General features: G+C 43.2%; 1 protein-coding gene across 1 annotated transcript in view; it reads left to right on the top strand.

Moving 5' to 3' along the window:
• The first annotated feature begins 3756 nt into the window (after positions 1-3756).
• Positions 3757-21050, top strand: part of cskl (c-src tyrosine kinase-like) — a 49102-nt gene continuing 31808 nt past the window's right edge. The window contains 1 exon segment of the mRNA XM_083969284.1: positions 3757-4028. The gene's annotated coding sequence lies outside the window, so the exon portion shown is untranslated.

Genomic DNA, 21050 nt, shown 5'->3' with positions numbered 1-21050 from the left:
TTTGAAACCGTAAGTTACAGCTTCAAGTCACAACTACGACTTGGTAGCGTTCCAGGTAACCCGTAGCTCGTGTTTTTACCATCCTGTTGTCTGTGAAAGTTCCCTATAACGGCCACTCGTAACTTCCGACCCGTGAACTCGTACCAGATCGAACTGGTATGACTTCACAGGAAGGAAAAACACAAAGTACGAGTTTCTTTGAACGCACCATGAGTTAGCAGCCCCCGCCCTTGTCAGGCATCAATTGGTCCTCGTGCTACGTCACCACATTCACGCGCATCCCTTGGCTGCACACACAGCCCTTCATGCCGTTCTCTCTCCTCATTGGATAACACTTGTATCCCACAAGGAAAATTTTCTCCTCGGGTTACAGCAGAGCAGAGTGACGGAGAGACTCGTGTTTAGGCTGAAATACTTCATGTAAGTGATTGCTGACGGAAAATAGGACTATTTAGGACTTATATTAACAAAAACATTCCACTGATATCTCCTTTAATAACGTTATCTTTTGGTGCGTCTATAAAGTCCTAAATAGGAGATCTAACTATTTACAGAACATGCACTTCAACTGGTAGCAGCAAAGTCTGGTAGCTCTGAGTTTTTACTCGATCTTTACTTTATTATTGTTACATGTTTGTTTTTTGTCGTATTTTGTCAACTACTGATGGATACTTCTGTGGGGAGAGGAGTTTGTTCAGGAGATGAACTTCTTTCATTGAAAAAGGAGCAGGTCTGGAGGATGCCACCCTGTTCCAGCTGAGAAGAAGAGGTGTTTCTGTGGTTGCCGTGCTGATGCAAAGGTGAAGACTTGGAAGTGGAGGTGTACTGTCTGTCCTTTCTGCCGTCAGTCATTATGGGAAATGTTAACTCTGCCCAACAGCAGTGATGAACTGGTGGTAATGGTGAGGACTCAGAAAGTAGACAATTTTTCATGTATACTTGTGTACATCCCAGCATGGCAACTGCAAGTTCCATGTGAAGTTCTCAATGTAGTCGTTGCTGGGATACAGACTAAACATTCGGAGGCACTTGGAGACTTCAATCATGTTTCCCTGATGGACTCACTGGGGGAGTGGGAGGAGAGATGCAAACTGAAAATGGTAGAGGCCATTCTGAACAACTGAGATCATCCACTTCATAACACCTTGATGTACCAAAAAGACGGCAGTGGTGGACAGCTCCTTTCTCTTCGCTGCAGGACGGAGAAATATATACAACCCCTGGCAAAAGTTATGGAATCACCACTCTTGGAGGATGTTCGTTTAGTTGTTTAATTTTGTAGAAAAAGGGCAAATCACAGACATGCCACAAAACAATTTTAATTCAAAATACCAACCTTAAGAAACGCTAAAAAGCAGGAAAGAAAATTGTTGTAGTCAGTCACAATTTTTTTTTAGATCGAGTAGAGGAAATAAATATGGAATCACTCAATTCTGGGGAAAATCTTATTGAATCACACTGGTAGCGTCAAGATAGAAAACTTGAAGCAATATGTTTTGAAAACAGAAAATAATATTCACAAAATAACGAATGAGGAACAAATGGGTGGAAACTGGAGTCAATGTCTGTGACTGAACTGTAAGACATTAGCCTACATACAGAAAAGACAAACGAAGGCCATCATTAACACCTAAACAGAAAAAAACAAGGTTACAGTGGGCTAATAAAAAGCAATCATGGACTGGATGAAAGTACATAAAAACTTTACTTATATTTTTACTTTTTTACTGCTAAGATTTTCTGTTCCAACGAAGAGCTTCTTCTGCTCGAAACGTTACATCTTGTCTTGTGTGAATAAATGGACTGCATATTGGAGCCCTGTGGTGTGCGAGCCGTTCTACTTCTACTTTCTTTTTAACTTTTGTATGTTTCCGGCTAAGCACCTGCCCAAAGTTTTTTGGCACGGATGTGCGTGAGGATTTTTCTTTTTTTTTCTTCATTTTTACTGCTAAGATTTAAAATACATGGTTTAATCAGTTAACAGCACCATACTGATCAACACAGACATTCTGATGTAGAAAGCCATGGGAAACACAAATGTTACTTACCTACAGCATTGATGATGGCTAGTTATAAAAAGTATTCTGTAAAAAAAAAAAAAAAAAGGCTAATCACATTTACTGTACAGTTTAGTTTATTACAGTATAATGAAAATGTCACCATTATTTTCATAAAGATGCAAGGTAATACTTAAGGTTTTGTCCTTATAGTGTGTCATAGTTTGTTCAGTCAGCAGAAAGCTGAATCTTTGCAGCTATAAATCATTATAAGTATTTATACAAGTATATTTAATGACATAAGTTATGACTATATGGTCAAATGTGCATGTTCCACTTGCACTGCCATGGTTAGACACATATTTTACTTAGTGAACTATCTTTGAATTAATGAAGTAGAGTGGAGACATCACTAATGTTATTAATATCCCGCTCCTGTGCAAACCAAAACCATTTATGTAAATATGACATGAGAACCTTGTGGAGGAGGTCCATGAAAATGTTCTGGCATCAAGAGGATAATCTCTAAATTAATATTGACAGAAGGTTATTAATTCATTTAGCCATCATAAAAAATGTGTTAGAGACCAGCTATAATAAGATTATCTAACATTATCTATGTAATACAAAAAAATAGGTTAATAATAGGCCTAATGAAAAAGAGAAGGCATCTCAGATAATCAGTATTCAGGCATTTTAGTGGATGTGATGTTAGCTGCGGAGATCAGTCCCAAGATTGTCATAACACACAAACGGATTAATCAGATGTAGGCCTATTATGTATATTGACTAGAAGCATTTCAGAATTAAACCTGGTTTTGAACCCACATGAGGCATTCATGTTGCTGAATGTTACGTAGATCCAGTAGCTATGTATGTCTCCCCGTATGCTTTGTAGAATGAGATACTGTATGAAATGAAATGTTAAATCACTCAGGTGTAAACTTCAGAGGTGGGAGAAAGTCCCTATGTTGCAAGTCCAAGTAGAGTCTCAAGTCTTTGCTCTCAAGTCGCAAGTCAAGTCCAAACCAAGTCCTAAGATTTTTTCCCCAGTTCCAACCAAGTCCTAAGATTTTTTTTCCGAGTCCCAACCAAGTCCTAAGATTTTTGTTTCGAGTCCCAAACAAATCGATTATAATTAATGATACATAAAGATCATGACCACGCCTCAATTGTTAAGTTGTTTATATTTTATTGTTTTAAAATATTTTAATATTTGTGCTTGTTGCATGTGACTTGACTTGAATTCAAGTCTTTGCTCTCAAGTCCAAGTAGAGTCTCAAGTCTTTGGCATCTGATCAAGTCCCAAGCGAGTTCAAGTCTTTTTTTGATTTGATCAAGCAAGTCTTAAGTCATCAAAATCGGGACTCAAGTCCAAGTCAAGTCTCAAGTCTCGAGTCCAAGTCCCCACCTCTGGTAAACTTTACTCAAATGTGAAATGCTCATGATGTCATGGATCATGGTAGCCTATGCTACCAGGAGTGTGAGTATGTGTCAATAATAGACCCTATACTCTGGAAGAATTTTGATCATATTGTTTGTCTGTAGGATGTATCTATACTGATATATCACAGCTTTTTATGCACCCTGTGGCAGGGGCCGCAGGGCAGCTCCTCCAGCCCGCTGTAACAAGTCCTCCATCAGTTGCCAGTCTCACTTGTTGTTGGCCACACGGTTGTGCTCGCACACCGCTCGCCCCGTGGCGGTAACGTTACTGCTCCTCTGCGCATGCGCATCCCATGGACGGAGCGGAGACCATTTCCTCCAGCAGCAGGCCTCACAGAGCTCCATACACACACACATACACACACACACACTCACAGTCACTCATTCAGATGCACATACACACACGCTAACGTACACACATATGCAGACAGAGTACGGACACAACCGTCAAAGCAAAGCCACGTTTGGGATTGTCTTATCTTTCTGGTAGACCTGAATGCTTCCCAACCGCAGGAGTCCGCCTAATGGGCCTTCGCCGCTGATTTGGAGCAACATCTGGTCGACAGCACAGTGGTTATCTTTTGGGTGAGTTGCCCACAGCGCAGTCACTGTTTTGTCTTCGTTGTGTTGCTGCCGCTGCTGCTGCTGCTGCTGCAACGTTTTTAGCATGAGGAGCTGAGCCGAGATAGCGAACAGGGAGGGGAACGTCACCGTTGGCCTGGATACGCCGCTCGTATCCCGGGTGATCTTTTACGTTCGCCTCGGCCGTTAAGTGTTGTTCTAAAATGTGAGCGTTTTTAGTGCAGCACGGGTGAAGGCGGTTAGCCGTAGTTGCTAGTTTACATACAATGTGACGGGTTCCATTGTCGGACACTATTTATGCTAAGTCTGGACAGATTTGTATCCCCCTCACCCTCACCCTCACCCAGCCTCCCCGTTCCCCCGGTTCACTCCCCTGACACATTCACCGGGTTTGATATCGGACCAATACCCACACACACTCAAACAAAGCAAGGCCATTGTTAAACGACTACTGTGCTGTTCGTTTGTACTGGCTGTTGTGTTCTTGTTATGGGCGATTTTGCGGCTGCTGTGCCCAAAACCTCCCAGTCACCCCCTCCCCTTCCTCTCTCCTCTTGTTTCCATAGTCGGACACCTTGGTCGCGGCTAACGCCTTGTGGTCTTGACCTTTTACTGTGCTTCTCCTCTTTGTCTTCCGTGTGTATTTGTTGGCACAGTGTATAGTCCAGTGCTGTAGGGAGGCCAGCGGAGGTGAAGCTGGGAGTCAGTAAAAACAGGGACCCATACAGCATTGTGTGTGACAGGCGGATGCGCTCGTCTAAATGTGGTAACAGCCTATACCTGACTGACTGTAGAGGCTCGGTTATTGTGCCGTTTAAGTAGTCACCACTTTAATATTACACGTGTGCCAATGCAGCGAGGCGACCTTTTTGTAATGGTTTTTGTATTGTGTCGGGAACTGGGAACAAAAAGCACGAAATACAGATCCTGTCCGATAATGGACCCCTCTCCTTTAGCCACCTCCGCGTTGCACTGGAGCAGAGCTGGAGCTGAGGTTCAGCCCATTCGGCTTCAGGAAACACTGATCAGTATCTTTCCACTGATATTGTTTTAATGTGTCCATTCGGCCTACTACATTCTTTAGTAGTGGTTCGTGGTTTTAGATGAGTAGGCCTAGTACGTGCCACCGTGTAACAGAAGAAAAAGTGCTGCTCTATACTGTAGTTGTCCTGTTGATGACAGTAACAGGAGATAACTGTTCTGGTGGTACTGTGAAGATGTGTTTATCCCACAGGGGAAAGTGCTTTTCTCTTACATTGCTGTACAGAAAGGTCAGAGGCCAAGCCTAGGAGAGCACCATCCTGGAGCTGGTAGAGCTCTAGTGTCTTGCTCAAGGACAGTTAGGCAGAAGTGGGATGCTTGTAAACACAGAGGTTTTCAGGTGAAGGCGAGTGAACAATAGCTGTAGTATTACACAATGTTGGTATAATTTAATGAATCAGAGCTGCATGAAGCCCTCTGACTGCTCTGGCCTTGCTCCTCAGTCAGAGCTCCAAGGTAAAAGTCTGACAGAAATGTTGAAACATACATACCTTTGCAAGCTCTGGCATGACTGTCAAGTCTGTTGTGTATTGTTACTTTACACAGTGTATAATCACTTTCAGTCTTAGTGTTGCATTGCTTTGAAGGGAACAAATGTGAGGATTACTGTATTATCTCTGTCTTTGCGCTTGTTATCTGATGTGTTCAAAATCTAAGAGATCAGTCCTTCAGACCATGTTGCCTGTTTTAATAATTGGTTGCCACAGTGAGTGTGAGGCTGATCGGAAACTGGATTGTTAGATATTGGCATTTGTACAGCCTGCTAATCTGTATTTATTTTTTTTTATTTTTTTTTACAAAATGTGCTGGTTTTCCAATAGTCTTAAAAGGTAATCTTCAAAATTGCAACTATTTCACATGCAGGTTCTAAATATTAATTGGGATTTTTAACAACAAAACATCCAGCCACAGCAGTTATTGTCCAGTGTCCATTTCTTTGCTGCCAGATAGTTTAGTTGCATTCTTATTTTGCAGCCCACCTGTCTTGACTGGCGTGCTGAGTGCTGATGAAGCACTGTGGTAGCTTTGGGGTTTTACAATTTGAGAAATTTGTTACCGGGACTGGCTGAAGCGAGGTGGGGGTGCGGGGGCTTGGCACCCATTATCCCCAGAGGAATCTGGTGAACCAGACTGCAACATGTGAAGGATCCATATGCTGCGTCTGTCAGGGCTAACCTGCTGTCCGTGTGACAGTGTTCAACATAGTTCTGGCTTGATAGTCTTACGACGAGCAGTTGCGAATAATGTCATTTTCGCTCGGTGTAAGAGTTCATGTCACTTTTGTGGAAAGGGAGAAAAAAAAATTGCACACAATGTTTTATTTTAGCACACTGTACCCAGTCCTTTAAACACAGCGTGGCTCATCTCTGGTCTGAGTAGTGAGACTGTACAGCTCCAGCTCCATCTGTGAAGTCAGACCCATCCAGTATGGTGGCAGAAGACTCGCAGATTAAATCCTCAACCACACTAAGTTCCTTCCCCTGCCTGTCTTCCGTTTGTCAATAGCTCTTTGCTCGTTTCACTGACTGACTGACTGACTGACTGATGGCTAGATAGCAGTAGTCTAATGGAGGTGCAGCTTGACGGGGACTGGAGGTGACAGGACAAGTCTGGGGGCTTAGTTACATGTCAGCTCTCTTCTTTTTGGTGATGAGTTATGAGGAGGAAAGGGGGAAAAAAATCACTCGGGTCAATCCTGGAAGCTGCTAAAAGCTGAGCTCCGTTACTGTCTTGTGTTAAGCTCTGAGCTTGGCTTATGTGCTCAGCTGGGAAGTAATGGCTCCTCTGTCTGTACACTGACCATCTCATTGCACATTTGAAGCCTGTCCAAGGGCCTGCTGACCTCAACACAATGACCGCGTTTTAGTTCCTTTTTCTCCTCCAGCCTCTTCTCTCCCACATCCACTGTCTCTGTAATCAGCAAGTGCAATACCAGAGGAGGGATTTATCATGGTGACTTTGGTGCAGAGCTTAACAACAGTATACTGACACTCATGAGCAACAGGACATCACAGATGGTGCGAGACTTTACTCTACACAGTAGGCTGCATCACTCTGCATACAAGTATTCAACACCATTTATTCATGGTCGTCTGCATCTCAGCAGCCTGGGATAGTGTGTGTGTGTGTGTGTGTGTGTGTGTACACCCGTTAGGGAAGAGTTGTTAGCAGTGCATGGGCCTTTCAACCAGAACACACAAGGAGCAGAGTGTAATGCATTTTACTGTGTCCAATAAGGTATGTGCACATCCCGAGTAGTGCAGCTTTTTATTGTGAACATTGCAAGATGCAAAGTGGCAAGCAGTGCCATGGTCCACTTATTTAGGAATGATGATGGAAAGCGAAACTGACAGCAGATCTGCACTGCACCTGCACTGCTTCCTCTTTCTTTTGAACATGTGCACAGACAGAACAGGTGCATCACTGTAATAGTACTGTAGTGTTACACTCTTGTTTGTGAGGTGTACAATGGTCTAATTGTCTCTAGGCTGATAAGTGATCAAAGTGTTTTGTGTACACCAGACACATCCCTGTTTAGTAAACTGTGCCGCCTGGCCTGCTCATCACACCCCTTAATCAGATTATTGCTAGTAATATGAAGGAAGTGTACCTTTGCTTAGTTTGTGTACTTCCCATACTCACACTTGGTATTTTGAGTGGATAAGTGTGTTAATATTGATGAGTATGGGAACATGAAGTGAACTCAAAATGATGAAGTAATTGAGTGGACACTCGCACCCTGCCATCTTGGCTATACGTAGAAGAAGGCATCGCATCGCACAGTGGACAGACAGAGGGAAAGGGAAATGCTAACTGTCATGACAAGAGCAAATCAGCCAGCAGATGTTTTGACGGACCTTGGTCACATGTTGCGATCGTCATTTCCTATGAGCGCGAAACAACAGTTTGATTTCAGAAAACAATACTCCATCAGCCATCAACCACCGAGTATACTGCAGCACTCTGCTACATGTGAAGTTATACAAATTTGAAGCATAGCAATACTTTTAATTGAATATGTAACAGCAAACAGGATTTAAAGCAGAAGTAAGCGTTCCGGTCGTTTTGGCTAACTTCCTGTCAGCCGATGGAGTTAGCAGTCCCCGCCCTCGTCCCTACGTCACCACATTCATGCGCATCCCTTGGCTGCACACACAGAGAGGACCGCCCCTTTATGCCGTTCTCTCTCCTCATTGGATAAAGGTTGTAGGATACAAGGAACGTTTTCTCCTTGGCAGCAGAGCAGAGTGACTGACAGACCCGTGTTTCAGACCAAACACACTATAAGTGATTGCTGTCGGAAGATATACCTATTTAAGACTTATATTAACACAAATATTCCGCTTACTTCTGCTTTAATGAATAAACTATCAGTTCATCTTTTGCACAATCAGTTAGACTGTATTTAAAATGTCAGGAGCTGATGAAAATTTCCCAAAGCCTAATCTTCAAATTACCTGTTCTGTTGCACTACAATCAAAACTGAAAGATATTCCATTTACTGTCCTAGAGGACTAACAGTGACCAGCAACTAGCTATAAGAGACTGGAACCACTACTCGATGAATGATTGATCCATCATCAGCATTGTTAAACCAATTAATTTTTTATCTTTCTCACTTTGAACTGTTCACTCATTTTCCACAGTGTTTTTCTTTTTCAGTCTTAGTTTGTCCCTTCAATCTCTCACAGTGTGATATTAGTTCATTATATTATTACTATTTCACTCTTTTGTGCTTTCCTGTTCTAAGTGTCATTTTTCTGCACACATTATGAGAAACATTTGGTCGTCATTTATTCCTCTTACAGTGTTGCTCGTATATCTTCTTATCTGTTCAGCACCTGCTGAGCTGCGATCATGGCAAACCCCCCACACCCCCCATACCCTCCCTCCTGGTGAGCATGCTTCCCAGTAGAATAGTGGCATTGTGGCTGCCATCTTGCGTGCAAACTCAGCGAGGCCCCTCCATCTGGGCAGCGGCTGGTCAGTCAGGCAGCTCCTTGAAGGCCAGGAGGTTTCTACAGCCACGCCTGCTGGCTAGCTGCACAATGTAGGCAATGAGCAGAGCCGGAGGCCTGGCACATGCCCGGTCTTTTGCTACACCCACGGCCTCCAGAGATTACCCACTGGGAAGCGCTTCACACAAGAATATTGAATATTGATCATGCAAAATGTTCAATATTTCTAAAACACATCATTTCAGATGAATTTGATCCTCATTGTTAATTTTTCCTCCTTTCACTATTGTGGTGGTGCTTAATCATTAGGTTCTGCAGCCATGCATCAAAGCAAAATATTTATATGATGAACACATAGCAAATATATTATTGTGGAAGAGTCTACATACAGTTTTCTGCTAAAATTCTTAAAACATAATGTGACAGCTTGCCCGCCACATTTAAGAGGTAATGATATAAATGGAGCCTGCCCTGTCGGATGACAGCCAGGCCACCCCCATCAGTTGCTGTAACCTGCAGCTTAAATGTTTGATCATCCACATAACGATTTTCTACCTGAGGTCATCATTTAGAAACCGGGTAGTGAAGAATTCCTCATAGGTCCGAGACATAAATCAACTAAAACTGCCAAGTCACCAACTTTGATACGGCTCATATAGCTAGTCGTCCTTCACTAACCACCCTGCTTCTGTACCCAGCAGAGCTACCCCACTGTGCAAACCAGCACGACACAATGGTTTCTTATTGAACTGACAGATGAGCTGATGACATCAGCCTGCATTTTTTGGGGGGTTGTGCGAGCGCAGACTTGAAATAATGAGCAGAGGGAAAACATTTCGGTTGAGGGAAACAGCCGGACACTTATTCTTTGAGTGGATCCATGTAGAAGGCCCGATGTCAGGAGCATCTGTCTCATGGTGTAGGACTGGCTTTGGAAAACACCAGCCACCTCCTGCATAAATACACACATTATAGACAGATCTGTTAATATATGACAGGACACGTTTTTATTCACAGTCAGATTCTCACTGTTGTAAACAATTGAATAACTTTATTGGGCTTATTGAGGAAAAATAAACAAATTACTCCATCTACGCAATTAGAACAATGTAGCCAAGAATAAAGAAATGACTGGTAGTGAGTGTTTCATGTTGCGCTCTCTGTCATGTTGTATGTCCCTGAAAATAAACTCACAGATGGAATAGGTAATCCTATCACCACAGAGGTGTTGAGCTGATAATTAACTTCAACCAGATTTTTTTTTTTGCATAAATGCCAATCCAAGTGAAACATGGGCTTTGATCAACAGTGCTGCTTTGCACCGTCTGTCTTATGTGTGAAATGAATTCCACCTTTCATATCCAGCTGATTTTGACTGAATGAGCCACTTGTCTTGGAAGTTTCTTGCTGGAAAAGGCTCAGAAGTTTTCCACTCTGCACAAACGCAGTTACTGCTCTGATTTTTTTTTTTTACAGTGCATGAAGGCTTTACTCATGACCAGTTATTCACAGTGATGTGCTGAAGTGAGATACAGGTAAGCTACCTGTGATATTTCTGGTTTGAACAGCTTTTATAGTATGAACCTGTAGAACCAACCTGCTGCTGCTGGTGGTGTCATATTTTTTTTCGATAGTCCACAGTAGAGATAGACAGGAAAGGGGGGGGGCAGAGAGAGGGGGAATGACATGCAGGATTGGGCTGCCCAACGTGGGATTCGAACCGGGGCCGCCTGCGGTGAGGACTGTAGCCTCTACATGGGGCGGCCGCTCTACCCACTGCGCCACGCACCGCCTCGTGGGGAATGTCTTGTTGACACACCTTTGGGCCCTTAATACAAATGTATCATCCTGTAATGGGTTCAGTGTACTTTGTTGCCCTCCACAGTTATGAGAAATACATCCTCTAGAACAGTGTTCTCAAACTTTTTTTTTTAGATCAAAGACCCCTAAACTTACACAAATTAGACCACAGACCCCCCCATTGGACAAAATTTTGAAACAAACACCAGAAATACACAAATATCTGTTCTTAGACTGAATAATGTTACTTCTTTTAGTCAATGTACGTTCAAATTAGGGCCATGGTGTGAAATCTTTGAAGAAATCTAGAGAAATTTTCTGGAAAACAATGTAATATTTCTGAAAAAAAAAAGGTAAAATTTTGAGAAAAAGTTGGGACCACCCAACATCTTTGGGATGTATAAAAGTGGAGAATAGTCTGAATGTGACACAGTGACGTGATACGATCTTGTAAACATGGAAGAGCATCTCAAAGTGAGGTTTCAATGCCACAAAGAAGAAAAAAGGGAAAGAGACACTCTACTCAGCATCAATACAGTCAGTGTTCCCGAGAAAGTGCTTGGTGAGCATATGTAAATGCACATGTGATGCTGCAGCAGTGTCGTGTTCCTTGGGGGGGAAGCTGTGCTGTCACATACACACTGTGACAGGCACATGCAGTGTCAAACTGATCTCTGAACTTTAGACACAAGTTCCCCAGCCGAGCAGGAAGTACCTGTGGAAAACACAGGGAGACCTGTGCCAACATGTTATTTATAGTCGTTGCTTTCCCTGCTTACCTCCACTTGATCACCTGGTGTCCTGGTTCACTGCAGTCTATGGACAGAGACAGAAGGGGGTAGTAGTGCAGTCGGCAGGAAGTTTAGTTGATGGCACTTTTTTCCTCCCCATTTATAAAGACATGAAACTCTACAGCCATTATTGAGCTCTCCTAAGAAGAACACAGCATGAATCACTGACGATGTTGATGACGATGATGGTGGCAGCAGAAGTGGCCGTGGTGACAATGAATTATGTCTCAGTGGGGAGGCTCCAGTGCTTCCTCCTTTTTTATCTGCCAGAGTCATTTTTGTGCAATTGAGTCATCAGATTGACTTCAGAGATACAGAACAGCCAGTGTGTCTGCTTTAATGATGTCACCCAGAGTGTTGAGAAGTAAAGTGACCTGAATTGGGTCGACTGTAATAGGGTTTTCTTTTTAAGGAAGAATTTATTTGATCACTTCTGCCCTGCCCTCCCCTCCCTCATTTTAATAAAAGCAACATTTTCCTGATGTGTTCAAATGAGAGATTAAAAAGGATCTCCGCATCATCATCTGTTTATTGTAAATTGTGGCCTACGTCTGGGCATATTTCTAATACACAGCGGATGAACCCCTGTGGTTCATACTCGGAGGTATGTAGGTGGCCGGTGGCCGATGAATGCATAAATACTGTAGATACTGAATGATGGATTTAGAGGGAGACAGATGCGTAACTCTTTAGGCATTATAGTATTAGGCATTATATCGTACACAGAAATCCGCACAAGAATGTTATCAGCACAGTCGTCGCGGCCCACACCCTTGCAGTTACTTCTTTTAGATGGTGAAAAAGCAGCACTCACTGAGATTCAGCACATTCATTTACTTACTTGGATCACCGTTGGGTGTTATCAGTGCACCAGCTTCTCCTCCTCAGGTCCATTTTAGCCGTCAGCAATGTGTACCTGGTAGTCCCGCTCCACATGTGGGCAAATGGCTCCTGAATGTTAAGTGTACATCTGCAGAAACGGCATAATAACCGCTGTAGTGGTTTATCATTATTAGAAACACAAACAGCTGGATGTGAAATGAACACAGCAGCAGTGTGTTCACCTGGGGGGAGGCTATTGAGGAATAATATGTTTGTGACTGCATTAACAGCTCTTGAAGGTGGTGGTGTTTGATGAGACGGTGTGGGAGTGTGTCCAGGTTTTCCTGGATGGTCGTGATTTGATGCAGGTAACTGGGTGTAAATGTTCAAATTCAGTATAGGTCAACATGCTGCACGCTTTCCACCAGCTAGCCACGGTTCAGCCTGGAGTAGCCAGGTCATATAAAACTTTGCATAAATACCATGATACAGAAATAAACAGTCCGATGAGTATCTAATAGAAAGGATAACGTGTTACCTGGTGCATATCTTTCCTGGGAAAAGGCACCAGTCCTCCTCATACAGTTTGATACAGGTGAAACTTTGACCCACAACACAGCAGCGGCCTCGTGGAGTTTACACTGATTATCAGTCAACCATCTGTCGCTTCCCTTTTTTAACTTCAGTCATCCTGATATCAACGCTACATTGAGGATACTCTGTTCTGTGTCAAGTGTTGCACCGCTCTGTTGTTTTCACTGGGGCAAAGATATATGGAAATGAACCAGTATGTTTATGGGCTATCATTAAAATATACTGTTAATTCATTTGTTTATTTGAATGGGACAGTCAGTGCACATTAATGGACGTAACAGCAGTACACATTACACATAATATAAAAGAGCAGAAAAAAAAGTAGACAACACTAAAAGGCAACTATAACAATGAAAAACAAATTGAGAAACACATTCCACAGGTAGGGGGACCATAAGAGTTTTGTTTACTTTTTGGATTCTTGATTAAAGGAGAATTCCGGTCATTTAAGTCAAGTAACGCTCTACAGCTCTAGGTCCCCGAATGCGACCATGGGAAAAAATCAGAGAAAAATATGTGCAGACCGGACCTATAGCTCTCCTCCTGCTAGCAGTGTATCACAGCTAGCAGGAGGGAAAAAATGATTTTGAATGGGGAAAAAAGCCTTTATAGTCATATTGATGCTTTTTTCCCTATGCAAAATCATATCTTTCCTCCTAAATCAATGTTTTCCTTGCGTCTTTGTCTTTGTTGATATGGAAACAGTCCCGAGCTCGACAGTCGACTAGTAAGGTACCCAGGAAGCTAGAGTAAACAGAGGTATGTGATTAAAAACACACGTTAACGCTGCTCTCTCATATTAACGGAGTTATGCACACTCAGAGTTGTGTAAGGAACTGGTGGATGTTGCAAAGCTTTTGTAGTGATATTTTGAGCATTATATAGAGGCCAACGCCACGGGTTAGAAGAACTGCCCCAATTACTTTGCTGTTTAATAGCGCAGCTAGCAGGAGGAGAGCTACTGTAGGTCCGTTCTGCATATATTTTTCTTGGATTTCTTCCTATGGTCGCACTGGGGGACTTAGAGCTGTAGAGCGTTACTTAGAAAATGACCGTAATTCTCCTTTAGGTGCAAGCGCTGTTTCTTTGGAGTTGCCAGATTCAGAGTAGTGCACCACTAATGAACTCAGCAGGTACTAAGAGAGTCTCCATCCAAACAGGTCTGTGAAATAAACTGTTTACTGGTTGTTTCACACACATTACCACACATTATCCATGTAAAGACCTTAGCCAGGATAAATATTAATGTGCATGTAAACACACATTTTCTCTCAATCTTCTGCTTAACTCGATAATTGTTTCGGTACCTGATACAGGGTTTCTACTAATTTCTTATTGGTGAATGACAATAAAAGTCATGTCCTGATGAATTGACTTGGCTGATGACCATCTAAACAACATCCATGTCATCATGTGGCTTCTCTCTTTTCCCTTCGAGGTTAATGTTTTCCTAAAAGTGTAAAACTGGTGTGAGTCAGTTGAGGAAATAGGATTGTGTTGGTTGTGATTCAAGTTGATAGCGCCATACTAAATTGTTGACTTTAGCTTGTATTCTCCCACTCACTTTCTCATGATTACATTTACACTTCACTTTCACACAAGGTCTCTCATTCTGCTCTCCTAATGCACACACACACACACACACACACATGTCCAGTCACTCGGTCCCATTCAGGCACATACAGTATAGTTGGTTTCTCTCTTTGCCGCTCTTTCTCTCTCATTCACTCACACATATAGATGATCTACTATTTATGCCCACGTCTAGGCCTGTGAGTACCACGGTGGGGTCAGCCTCAGAGGAACATAAAGCCACCCGTCTCATGTTTCTGCAAAGCTCCATCTTGAGTCTCTGGGGAATGTAAGAATGTACCAACCATTTAGGATATGAGGACCCCTCCCTGCATATTGGTCGACTTGTTTTTAAGTGTTAACCTCACTATGTCAAGTAAAGGGCAGAGTGTGGATAAATGTTAGGTTGTAGATTATTTACATGGCTGGTGCCAAGTATACTTCCTCCGCTAGGTAACCAGAGACGTGTGTATTGTTTTTGGCATGGGATGCTCTGAATGATATTACTACAATGTTATTGCGGCAATGTCACTATTATGTCTGTGTCCTTGTGCAAAGCAATTGTCGTGCTGTGTTTTTAGCTCTAAAATAGTCAGGATGTTTGCTCAACAACAATTACAACAGACAACAATTACCTGGATAATTATTTGATTGAACCATTTAGTGTGCCAAAATACCAAATGGTGTAGGCTAATTTATTATCTTGTTTTACAATTTCTCAAACATTTTTGTGGTTTGGTTTTGCTGTTTTATCTTAACAAATGAATAGCCTTTATGTTAAACTGTTTTGGAATCAAACTGAAGATTTCACTTTGCGCTCTACAGCTATTTTGTGGTATTGTATCACATTCATTGGCTAATCACAATTGGAAAATGATCAGGATTAATACAAAATAAAATCGTCTCAGCCTATTTGAACACGAATCTGCCGTTTGACAGAACCTACCAGAGTCCCTGTGTTATTTCACTTGGTCCAACATTTTGTTTTCTTGGACTGAAATAAAGGTACTGAACTACAGGTGTGAGGACGGCATCAGTGCTTCTCTGGGACCCAAGAATGGCCCTAAATAATCCGGACGAACATGCAAATGTAGGCAAAGTGAAGGGGGGAGAGAGAACATGAAGATGTGTGTTTGTTTCTGTATTAACTCACACAGGCACACAGTCATAAATCATAGTATACACCATATGGTTTCTAGCCAAGACTGAAAATGTCCCTAAGTTAATATGAATTTAAGATCTCACTGTTTTACTCCATCTGTGCGCAGACTTCTCTTTAAGCTACCGTAGTATATACTTTGTCCCTCGGCTATGAGAGGGAACAGGGTTATCGCTGCGCGCAGTATGTGTGAGGCTTTTGTGAATTTCCTGAAGAAGTCCCTGAGCCCTGCTCTCCACAGGCGAGATTTGCAGTTGCTGCCTCGACAAACATTGGCTCTGCATTAGCAGAAAAAAGAAGAAAAAAAAACTCCTCTGTGTGATGCTTCCTGTGTGCCTCAGTGTCTACCTGGGCCTTCTCACCCACACCGTTCCCATCACCTTATCACCCAGCATCCTCATCATCTCAGTTGAACACAGGCTCTGGATGTGGCGCCCAAATGCTGTGTTTCAACCTACACACCACTCTCTGTGGAGCAGCACACACACACACACACACACACACACACACACACACACACACACACACACACACACACACACACACACACACACACACACACACACACACACACACACACACACACATTCAAATACATAAATCTAGCAGTATCCTATTTTAGTTAGATTTCATAGGAGATGATGTTGTGTTTTGCTTCCGTGCCTGACACTTACAGACTGCTTGGTGGGCTGTGTTGACTGGCATTGTGTGTGTGTGTGTGTGTGTGAGTGAGCTCATTGCATCTGATGTCGGTGAGAGGAGTCACAGATGTCTGTGTCCGCATGATTTTACTTGCATGTGAAACTTGGTTTTGTGTGTGTGTGTGTGCGTGTGTGGTGTGATGTAATAAGAGCGTATGATTCCAGCAAACCGTTGTACACAGGGAGAGGTGACAGTACATGCCTCAATGTTTTGTCTCTGAGTCACACATATCTAGACAGACACACACCCAGGACGCAGACCTCCATTTATATACACCGTGTGTATCATATTATCAAAGCAGTGTCGAGCAGATCTCATTTCAGCTAATTAGGCTACATTTCTTAACCTATCCTATGAAAAGAAACTAATGACCTAGTTAACATCGTCTCTAGGGTCGTGGCTGAAACAGTAGTGATTATTAACTAGTTATTTTCTTGTGATATTGAGATGACGGTTGTCTCAATTTAATCTCGCATAATATTGAAGCACCTTCTTGTGTTCTATATTGGTGTATTTTCTGCCACGCTGCTGTGACCTGTGATTATTAATGAGGGACTTTGAAATAGCCATATGACATGGGCGGTGACAGACTATTGTGTGTGTGTGTGTTTTATAATAAACCACATGTTGCTGACCAAAGGGTAAAAGTAGTTGTGGTAGCTTTGTACCAAAACTTGCTAAGCGTTTCAAACTGCACAGTAATTTCACTTCCCCTCAGTGGGTGAATATGCATGGAAGCATTTGCATGTGTTTCCTTCACGATGTGTTTTCGTGCACGTTGACATCGACGATGAAAACATGATTAATCACGCAGCCTAAAAGCCTGGTTCTATGTGTACACACACACACGCATATTTTTACTTCCTGCACGTGAGCACACATCCACATGTGGTTCAGTCAAGGCAGCAGGCGTATGCGTCTGCTCCCTACCGTGCAGAGTGCCCCACACTGTGCGCTAATGCAAGTCTGTGGTTGCAAATTAATAATTCAGGAAGCTGGCATAGCTGGGTGGACCCTCTATTATTCATGGTTGGCATTGGAACTGACAGATGACTGCTGTTAATATTAAGGACCAGCAGATACAGCCCTCTGCAAAGAAAAGCAGCAGTCCTCCTCCAACACTTTCATGTCTGTCTCTATCCTCCACCCACTGCACCCACTCCTCCACACGCCCCCCTAACTCCTCCTCCTTCGCTCCTGTCCTTTGCTCATGTCGGCTCTGTCCTCTCCATTCGTGAGCATCTCTCTCTCTCTGTCTCTCTGTATCATCGTCTACGTCTGTCTTTTCCCTCGTGTCTCTGGCTCGTTGTGTGTGAGCTGTATCCATCTCTCTGTCTCCCTTACGCTCCATCTCCACCCAACATGAGCAAAACGCTGAAATGGTAGTATTCATTTGCAGTTAGAAAATGTTACGTAACAGAAAACAGAAAGGATATGCATCTGGGCCTGCGATGTAGCTAAAATACAGAAGATTAACGAAAAATATGGCAGATTCATTGCCCCTTTTGGCAACCTGGTCGGACTGCATCTCGTCCATCCTCTCTGTCGAGGCTGCATCAGCTGAATCTGCACATAGTCAATTCCTTTCTCAATTTGGGATTACTCACTGTTCAGCTAATCTCTATAATCTCTATTTTGAGCAAAACTAGTTTACCAGTGGCCCTAGAAAGTTGGGTTTTTGCCTTCTGCCTCATCCTCTCTGCTTCCTTTTTCTCCCTATCTGCATGCCTTCTCCCTCTCTCTCTCCTCTCTTAGTCCACAGAGTTATTTTCAAGGAGAATTTCCTCCATGGTGTCAGTGATTCTGCCACTGAATGCTTCTTTTATTAAAGAGATTTGGAGCTCCAGTCACCACTAATGCCGCAGCCATATTGTACCAGCACCCTCCCATGGCTGCTGCTAATGACATTCTTTGTGTCTCCATCCCCGAGCTTCGCCTACTTCTCTGGTCTGAATGGAGGAGTTGTCGATGTGTTGCCATCAAAGGAGGAGGAGAGGCCATGAAAGAGGACAGGCATTTCCCCCCTTTTCCTCCTCACTCATTCTCTCTCACCCCCTGGGATGTTTGCAACCACTTAGGTAGGTGTGGGACAGCATACGTCACGCTACGGTTGGAGACTGTGTGCATACGTATGCATGTGACAGCATATATTAGGGGAGTGAGGGTATTTCAGTGGTTTCGTGTATGACAGGATGAGCAAGGACTGGTGTGTGTGTGTGTGTGTGTGTGTGTGTGTGTGTGTGTGTGTGTGTGTGTGTGTGTGTGTGTGTGTGTGTGTGTGTGTGTGTGTGTGTGTGTGTGTGTGTGTGTGTGTGTGTGTGTGTGTGTGTGTGTGTGTGTGTGTGTGTGTGTGTGTGTGTGTGTGTGTGTGTGTGTGTGTGTGTGTGTGTGTGTGTGTGTGTGTGGGGCACATGCATGTGCAGTAAGGTCAGAGGAGCACTGAGCCACCCGGTATACGCAGTCTACCTCCACCTCCCAACCCTCCTGTCACCACTTCAAACTTTTGTCTGCTTCCACATTTCATTATGCTCTAAGCCGGCAGTAGTCCTCATGTCATTCTGTCCTTCTACTCTGCAGTTTAATACAGACACGCACATCTCCATCAGCAGCAAGATATTCTCCTCATCTAGCAAAGATAAATGGAGAATGGAGCCAAGCCCGTAAAGCTGCACACACACACACACACACACACACACACACACACACACACACACACACACACACACACACACACACACACACATAACACTACTTTTACTGTACTTTTGAACATGAATCACTTTCTCAGTTAATTTGTTAACCCTCACCAGTACATGCTCAGCACTCCGGTCTGGTTTCCTGTGAACTACAAGCTAATGAGGCCTGCACAGACTGTTCTGCTATTCTTCAGTGATAACTGTGAAGGGAGAAGACCCGTGCTGTTTATATCTATCAGCATTTCTTCTAAAGAGACTTCAGCCAACAATACATTTATCCTACTATACAATTTTGTCTGATGAAAGCCCCATATTGTGCATATCATGCTCTCGGAGGACTTTGTGTAAAGTAACTTGGATGAATTTGAGTGAATTTGTAAAGGAGCAATCCACATTTTGTATAGTCTTACTTCAGAGAAAACAACTCTGAATGTGTAACCTCTTCAAGAGACAAAAAAAGACAGAATATCTCAGTCTGTGGTTCGTTAATTTGACCATACTTTATTTGATCTGTCCCTATAATAAGACCTCTAACTAAGTGAAAGCACTGAATAATGTGCTGAACAGCATTTTTTTCCCCCAAATATATTAATAGCATTAAAATTGTGGTTGTGGACTCTGCACTGTGGTTTTTGTATTGAAGGTAAGATTACTTTAAATACAAAAACCACATGCAGAGTCCTGGAAACGGCACACATCTTCGTCCAAATATAAATGGGGAAATCCTGTAAGAAGAAGAAGAAGAAAAAAAAAAAAAGGTACGAGCAGGCACACCCCCGGCAGGCAGACTCTTTCATGCTGCGTCTCCATAATGTATGCAATGATGAAAACGACTGCAGCCTGCCTCCGCCTGCATGGATATTGAGAGGATATAAATAGCCAGGGCTGGATGAGTGTGTGCTGAGACTGGAACCGCAGCACACAGAGCTTAAACAATAAGCCGCCACCACTACCCTTCCTCCCCTCTGCTCGCTCCAGTCCAGCAGCCTCCCACAGCTCCAGAGGAGGGTGGGATGCGATGGAGGGGGTGGGCGGGCGGGCGGGCGGGGGGATTCTCTCTCCCTCTTCCTTTCTTTCTTCCACTTCCTGCCTCTCTGCTTTTGTAATCTGCCATCAGTGGCAAGCCCCGGCCCTGTCACTTGTTACGTCAGAGAGGCAGGAGGGCTGACTGTCTCCCCACCTGTCTGTCTGTGTGACTGACCGTTGTGGGAGAGGTACCGTATATCTGTCACGCTGCTCTATTTTTCATTCACTTAGATAAAAATAGTGTAGATTAGACACGCACATGACTCTTTTGCTCTGCTGCAAAGATCCGTTTTGTTTTTTCCCCCTTGAATATAATTTTGCTGCTTTCTCATTGGTAAATTGTGGTATTTTACTAAAAAAGTCTGACGCACACAGTGATTGCTGATGGTACAGCCTCCCTTTTTGTTCATTTAGATTTTACTATGTATTTATTTTTTTTTATTATACCGCTTTAAACATTTTTTTCATCATAAGCAGCAGGCTAATCTGCTGTTCTTTGTTAGTGTTCTGGTCACATTCAGGAAATTTTGGTGCTGAATGATTTGTTGAAACAGATTCATATTCAAGCCATCACGTCTTCATGTTATGTGCCAGGGGTGGGGGACAAGTTAATGGCTAATTCTGGAGATCCTGTCAAGTGTTTTGGTTGTAGAAGTCTACTTTGAAGGTTGTTAGTTGAAATCCTTGAGCCGTCTGGAGAATCTGTGCAGGGGAAAGCGCCATTAATTTTACATTCCTCTCCCCCTGCACCGATTAAACAGTGAGATACCCGGTGAGCAAGGTACTTATATCCAGTCCCTCTAGTGCGGCTGCTGGTTGATGCTAGAAAGCAGGGCGGCATTTTAGAGGAATAAATGTTTGAA

Source organism: Trachurus trachurus (genome assembly GCF_905171665.1).
Source record: "Trachurus trachurus genome assembly, chromosome: 3".
Taxonomy (NCBI): Eukaryota; Metazoa; Chordata; class Actinopteri; order Carangiformes; family Carangidae; genus Trachurus; species Trachurus trachurus.
The sequence above is the reverse complement of the archived record's forward strand: the minus strand, read 5'-3'. Positions and strand labels throughout refer to the sequence as shown.